This window comes from Lithobates pipiens, unplaced genomic scaffold (assembly GCF_037356315.1).
Source record: "Lithobates pipiens isolate NorthernLeopardFrog02 unplaced genomic scaffold, aLitPip1_a1.2 Scaffold_22, whole genome shotgun sequence".
NCBI classification, from domain to species: Eukaryota; Metazoa; Chordata; class Amphibia; order Anura; family Ranidae; genus Lithobates; species Lithobates pipiens.
In genome coordinates, this window is record NW_027507784.1 from 120,657,993 (window position 1) to 120,665,645 (window position 7,653).

Genomic DNA, 7,653 nt, shown 5'->3' on the forward strand with positions numbered 1-7,653 from the left:
TTTTTTGTAGTTCCACACTGGATACCACCATCCAAGGAGGGCTGCATCCACTGGACATTGGAATGTGTATGTGATGTGAGACTGGTTTGGCCATCCCTCTGATGAAGACCACTGAGTGCTGGGAGTCATTATGCAGAATGCCTACTTGCTGAGCAAATGCCCCGAAATGTATAGGGCCCTAATTGTGAGTGGAGTGTTCAGCCCCCTCCAGCCACAGTGTATTTCAGCCGGCTATAGACTTTTATTGGTACAAAGGCAGGGGGCTGAATGCTGCAACACACTAAAAGGCTAACATTTCCAGGTGCCACAGAGAGAGATCATCAGAGGGCCCCTTGAAATTTTTTCTATGTAGCCCTATGAACATTTTATGAACACGTCACAATACTTGGTCATTTATACAAATATGGTCTAGTAAAAAGCTGATAGATTGGTTTAGATTTTTTTAAAACTGCATGCCAAATAAAAAAGCAATGTTGATTCAGGGGGTTGTTTTACTTTATTCTGCATTTTGTAGATCAAGGATTAAAAGTATATTATTTTTATATTTTGCAGGCATTTATTTTAGGTAGGATTTTTCAAAGCTGTAAGTACCATACAAGTAGTTAATATGTAATATTCGGTTAAAATAAAGAAATTATCTTTCTTGACATAATCCACCTTTGGTTTCCTGAAAGAGAAAAAATGAAAATAATATAGTATATATTTAATAAACATTTTATATTGTTGTGGTAGTATATTCATGATTATATGAATGTGTTGGAGATCAGTCAATATTCCTCTGTTCTGTATGCACAATTAAAATAACTCTCTTATGCACGTACACACGATCGGAAATTCCGCCAGCAAAAGTCCAATGTTAGCTTTTAGTTGGAAATTCTGACCATGTGTATGCTTCATCTGACTTTTGCTGGCGGAATTTCCGCCAACAAAAGATTGAGAGCAGGTTCTCTATTTTTCCAACGGAAAAAGTTACGAGCAGAAATTCCGATAGTCTTTAGCAATTCCGTCGCACAAAATTCCTACGCATGCTCAGAAACAATTTGATGCATGCTCGGAAGCATTGAACTTAATTTTCTTGGCTTGTCCTAGTATTATACGTCACTGCGTTCTTGGCGGTTGAAAGTTCAGAGAACTTTTGTGTGACTGTGTGTATGGAAGCCAAGCTTGAACGGAATTCCGCTGGAAAAACCATCCAAGATTTTTCCAACGGAAATTCCGCTCGTGTGTACGGGGCATAAAGTAAGCATTTCCAACGACCAGGAAATAGGTTGGCTCTTGCCCATTGGATATACTGTGCACCCTTCAGGTAGCTCCACTGACTGTACTATGACATTTAATTTCACCATTGGATACGCAACAGTAACGAAAAATAAATCTTTTATTGTGGAAATATTACAATAATATTGATCAATAGATCAAATTTAGGAATAGTAAACGTTTTAAAACAATATACTGAATGCATTGTAGTATATTTCAATGGTTACAATACTCACTATAATTCTAATGTTTCACATGACCATGCTGGTTATGCTGGTCATGATGTCCATGAGGGTCATCAGGTCCATGGGAGGGAGGGTGACCTTTTTGGTCATGAGGTCCATGGGAACATCCACCGTGGTGAGGTGGATCTTGTCCTTTGTGTTTTGGATCAGAATGTGGAGGGCGACCTGGTGGATGATGAGGATCCCCTAAAATACAACACTGTTATGAATATCACCAAATGCCAACTTTGATATCACTACACTTTGCCCTGGGTGTGCACGAAGGGGTGGATTGTAGCAGGATGTGTGAGATTGGACTGAAAGTGTGTCATCTCTTTTCAAAGTAAAGAATTTAAATATAGACATATCATTTAATAATTCATAAAAAAAAAAAACTGCTGCCCAGTCGAAAATTAAAAAGCAGAGAGGCATACAGGAAGCACAGTCGCATAAAAAGAGACACGTGCACACATAAGACTATATCACCCCATTGTTGACCTGGCCCCACCAGTTTCCTGGATGTCAAATCAGTATCCAAGGGACATGTTTGGATGACACATCAACCCCTTGTAAAGCACCTGGGGGTTCACCTCTTCTTGGTATGCCACCATAGGAAGCCAGACTCGAACCTGAGCCATGCTGCCTGCGTCCATAGACACAAACAGAGTGGCATGGCCCTGCCCCCCCCATTCCCTCTTTACAGGATTTAACTGACAGCAGTGGGAACCAATGGCTTCCACTTCCTCAGCAAAGCCTGTGAGAGTGGGGAGAGCCACTACAGATGGACATAATGCCGGATCGAGTGAGGGCTTAGGTAAGTATAAGGGTGGGTGAGGAGGCAATACTAATACCTAAACATTTTTTTCCCTAATGCAGGGAATGCATCAAAGCAGTAGTAAAGTCCACTTGTTTATTTATACCTACAGGTAAGCCTTTAATAAGGCTCACATGTTGGTACAGCAAATAGCTCCTAAACATGCTCCTTTTAGAAGATACAGTGCTCCCTTTAGTAGCAGCTGGTGACGTCACTGGCACACTGCACTCTGCACACTACACGGCAGCATTGAGAGCGCTGTGCAGTGGCCATGACTCCTGTGTGCATGCGTAGGAGTGATGTCATCAAGGCTCACCCATTCAAACCAACCCTGAAGGAAGACCAGGTGAAGATGGAAGTCCTGTCAGTGGTGGCAGCACGGCGCTGGAGGGCTTCGTTTTAAGGTAAGTCTTTCATAGTGTCCTAGCATGCAATACATGTTAGCACATTATGCTCTTAATTAACAGAGGGAAGTTTTTTTTTTGTTTTTGTTTTTTGCGGTTTACTAATGCTTTACGGTAAAAAAATATTTAGGCTCTAGAACCACTATAAACTGAACACTGTACTTCTTTTTCCTTGTTTTAAAAATGAACAATTTCATTTTTATTCTTGTCTTCCAACAGCATCTAAATTGTGCATTAGTTCTGGCTTTCCATACAACTTTGGCTGTAGTCTGCCTCTTTGAAGAACCTATCATCACATAAACAACTTTCCAGTCTGGGTGTGCCGCAAGTGATACAGACACTTTATGAAGGTTAGAATCGCAGCAGTAGATGCTGTGAATGGGGCGTGTTTCAGTTATAACACATGGTGGCCACTACCATGTCTGTGTGCACGTGTGAAGGGTTAACAGCTCAGTTGACCTGCCGTAGTAATGTCATTCTGCTTAGATAGTTTTCCTGCAAGCTGGGAAATCCTTGTTCGAGGTGAAGCTGAGAATGTGTGCGTAACCATGCCCATTCAGGAAACATAACCGAAGATGATGCCATGGCATCATCCCAGGCTGTATTTGTGGCGGGAAGCCCTTATAGAGGAACACAACACCAGCACTAGTGTCGATAATAGCATAAAAATAATAAAAGCAACGTTTTTATGCCACTAAGCTATAAGAAGAATTGCAGCAAAAAGCCACTTTAATTTGAAATCTTCAATGTAGCTTAATATTCATCACTTCATCATTGTACACTGTTCCCTATTTCTTGCATTTTCTATATTTAAATATGAAACATTCTATTGGTGCATATAGCACTTACCTGGATGTGGTTGATCCATGATTGATTTGCTGCAGAAATAAATAAATATCTTGAAAAAATGTAAACTAGTCAAACATATTTTTATGCCTAAATTCATATAACATTTTACAGTCTTTACATACTATATATATATATATATATATATATATATATATATATATATATAAATATATAATATTTTGCATCCAAGATAGTGCTACACAGCACATTTACTCCTGTGGTATTTGAAAAGCATTCTCACTAATAATGACCAACAACAATGTATTCTGCCAAATATATTTGACTTTTTTTTTTTTAGTTTTTTGTCTTTTTTTTATCACAGTTTTCCATTTTTTTTTCCTATGAAGGTTCATTGTAAAATTGAAAACAGGTTGTACATGAAGTTTTCATCTTGAACATATAATTATGGATAATCCATTTTTTTCTGTTTTCTATATAATAATGCTCATTCCATATTATATTTAGAGCAGATCTCTGTGAAGAACCCTTCTTGATTTTAGCGTAGGGGATCAAGTAGAGTATGAAAATAAATGAATAACATTTTTAATCATTTGTTTTTAATTATTAACCTATATCTTCCAACAGAATCTGTTCTTTTCACCTCTCACCCCAGAACATGGAATAGGTTAGGAAAGTTGGAGGTGGTCCAAAAGATAATGGGATAGCATTTTTGGCACATTTTGTAAAATATGTTTAATGTAATTAGCAAGTGTTAGTCGCATGAAAGTATACACTTTGAATGGTTTAACCGTAAAAAGAGATGTATGTTATGCAGTTGCTGTACCATGAGGTGCCTTTATGTTTAGACATGCATAGGCTAAAATGTAGCTGTTAATTGACAGTAGCTGACTACTGACCAAGCAAGAGTGATTGACACACTAATTATTTCTAAAACAGCAATTTAGACATTTAAACTCTTTCTGTGTTCTAATGTAGCTAATACATAATTGTATCTTCATTAACATGATCAGTTATAATTAAGGGCTCTTTTACACCAGATGCAGTCGGGTGCGTTTTTAAACACAGTCTGAACACAGTACAAATGCGTATTCATTAAATATAAGAGTATTTCGATGAACCTAGTTTACACCATTGCAGTGCTTTTATATGCTTTTAAAAATGTACAGCATGCTGTATTTTCTTGCACCAGATTGTACTGCAAATGCACTGCAATTGCACATGAATGCACTGCAAATGCATGTAAATGCAACTTAGTAAAAAAAATGAATAAAATAAAAAAAGTCAAAATTTCCAAAAAACCTACGGCAAATACAAGTAAACTCACTAAAAACGCATTGCAAATGCATGTCAATGCACATTCAGAAACATAATGTAAATGCAGGGATTGAGGTGTAAACGAGTTCAAAATGAACACATAAAAATGTGAATGCAGTTGAATTATTTTGATGCAACCATTGTTTATTAAGAAGTAAATAAACAATGTATTTTAAAACTGTAATGCCGCGTACACACAAGCGGAATGTCCGACAGAAAAAGTCAGACGGAAGCTTTTCATTGTATATTCCGATCGTGTGTATGCCTCATCTGACTTTTTTTTCAGAAAATTCTGATGGACTTAGAAATAGAACATGCTTTAAATATTTCAGACGGAACCAATTCCTATCAGGAAAACAGCTCGTCTGTGTGGTGTTCCGATGGACCAAAAATGGCGCATGTTTTGAAGCAAGTACAAGACAGAAGCTATTGGCTACTGGCTATTGAATGTTCTTTTTCTAGTCCCATCGTACGTGCTGTACATCACCGCGTTCTTAATGATCCGACTTTGCGGTGATCATGTGTACGCACAACAGTTTCAGTGGAACTCCATCTGAAAAACCTTCAGAGGTTGTTTTGACGGGAAAACCGGTCGTGTGTATGCGGCATGAGGTTTGTGCTATCAATTATTGTGCATTTATTACCTTATTTATTATGAATTTCTGTTAGTATTTGTTCAGCGTTTTATATTATTTAATCCCATCTCTGAGCAAAACATATATTTTTTACTTTTATTGGCAGTAATTAGTTAGGTTAGGTTCACATCTACACTATATTTTCAAACGTATTGGGACACCAGCCTTGACACACACACATAAACCTGGCATCTCAGTCTTAGGGCCCTTTCACACAGGCTGTCCGATCACATCCACCTGTCAGTTTTTCAGGCTGACCCCAAACTCACTCATCCATGTCTTTATGGACCTTTCTTTGTGCCCTGGTGTGCAGTCTTGTTGGAACAGTAAGGGGCCATCCCCAAACTGTTCCCACAAAGTTGGGAGCATGAAAGTCCAAAATGTCCTGGTATGCCGACGCCTGATTTCCCCCTTCACTGGAAATAAGGGGCCAATCCCAACCCCTGAAAAACAACCCCACACCATAATCCCCCCCTCCACCAAATGATTTGGACCAGTGCACAAAGCAAGGGCCATAAAGACATAGATGTGTGAGTTTGGGATGGAGGAACTTGACTGGCCTGACCTCAACCCGATAGAACACCTTTGGGGTGAATTAGAGTGGAGACTGCGAGCCAGGGCTTCTAGTCCACATAAGTGCCGACCTCACAAATGGGCTTCCGGAAGACTGGCCAAACATTCCCATAGATACGCTCCTAAACCTTGTGACCAGAAGAGTTGAAGCTGTTATAGCTGAAAAGGGTGGACCAACTTAATATTGAGCCCTACAGACGAAGACTGGGATGCCATTAAAGTTCATTTGCGTGTAAAAGCGTTCTGAAACTTTTGACAATATAGTGTATGTGTTTTCAGTGTGTGTTCTGAAAAGCAGAAACGCTTTACATATTTATCATTATTTCATTTGCGTATTCTATAAAGGTGCGGAGACTTTTTGCACACAGGACAGTAAGTTTTCTAATCCATAGACTTCAATGCAAGTGCATGAAAAATGCATAAGCATGCATTTTTGGTGTGTTTGTGGTTTTTATGTTTAACAACCAGTCTCCTCCTCCTACAAGGCAAAAATGCATCAAGTGCACATGCACAGATGTAAAGCCAGCCCTAGAGGGGACAGGGAAAGGAAGGTATATGTGGTAAGCAGCAGGCTGGAGAGGGGCTACAAATAATTGCATTTATATCTCAAGCCCACAAATTTAAAAAAACCTATATGATGAAAAGAAAGAGACGCTTACCTCTTACTGGAACAGAGGGGAGAAAATATGATGTGAAGGATAACTGTCGTCACTTATAAATAGAGACAGTTACATGTGAGAGCCAATCACAAGCAAAAATAACAAAACAAACCACTAGTTGCTATTTATTAGAAATAAGTTTGACAAGTCTTCTTATTGTTCTCGTTGCAAAACATTTACTGTATTGTGACTCATCATCGCTACAAAGAAAACTTTTATAACTTTAAAGTCACATGAATGGCACTCCCAGATGAAAATGTAAAGAGAAAGAGAGAGAAAAAGCAACAATTTTGGACAGTGGTGAAGAACCCAGCCCTGTGCAGCTTAGATATAGAGACCCACTGCGTGTAACACATCAAAAGTTGCTGATGTCCATTTGTGAGTGCCCCCTGCTCATTTATTCAACCTGCCTTTTGTGTCCCATCCCCATGAAACTGTTTGCTTTGGAAATGGGCCAGGCAAGGCCTGCGAGATGCGGTAAATATTGCAGGGTTAATGCTTTGGCTGGTCTTCCGAACAGCAGCAGAGTCATAGCTTGTCTATTCTTGGGCTAAAAGGGTATTCCTTAAAAGGCTGGGCACCTAAAATATCTTCCTAAAAAATTACTGATATGACTAAATGCAAATTATAGTATTTAATCATTTTGCTTATGAGATTTTGTTATGAGTTTGCTCACACAGGACAATTAAAACCTCTATCCCAGTATATTTTTAACAGCTACAAAAGCTACTTAGATTTTCACCATCCCAAGTAAACAGTTTTCTGCATCCTCCCACTACATGGCTGCACCCCCCTCCCCTGTCCACCTGGCTCTATCCGCCCTCCATCTGGATGCAACCCCCTCCCCTGTCCACCTGGCTGCACCCCCCCTCCACCTGGCTGTACCCCCCTCCACCTGGCTGCATCCCACCTCCCCTGTCCACCTGGCTAAATCCCCCCTCCACCTGGCTGTATTCCCCCATC

The 7,653-nt window shown here is 39.5% G+C and overlaps 1 long non-coding RNA gene across 1 annotated transcript; it reads right to left on the reverse strand.

Moving 5' to 3' along the window:
• Positions 1–477: 477 nt before the first annotated feature.
• On the reverse strand, positions 478–6,807 carry LOC143924103 (uncharacterized). The gene is made up of 4 exons (XR_013261820.1): positions 6,691–6,807; positions 3,549–3,577; positions 1,494–1,688; positions 478–667 (listed from the first exon to the last, which is right to left on the reverse strand). It is a non-coding gene; the product is annotated as an uncharacterized LOC143924103 (long non-coding RNA).
• Between the last annotated feature and the right edge of the window lie 846 nt (positions 6,808–7,653).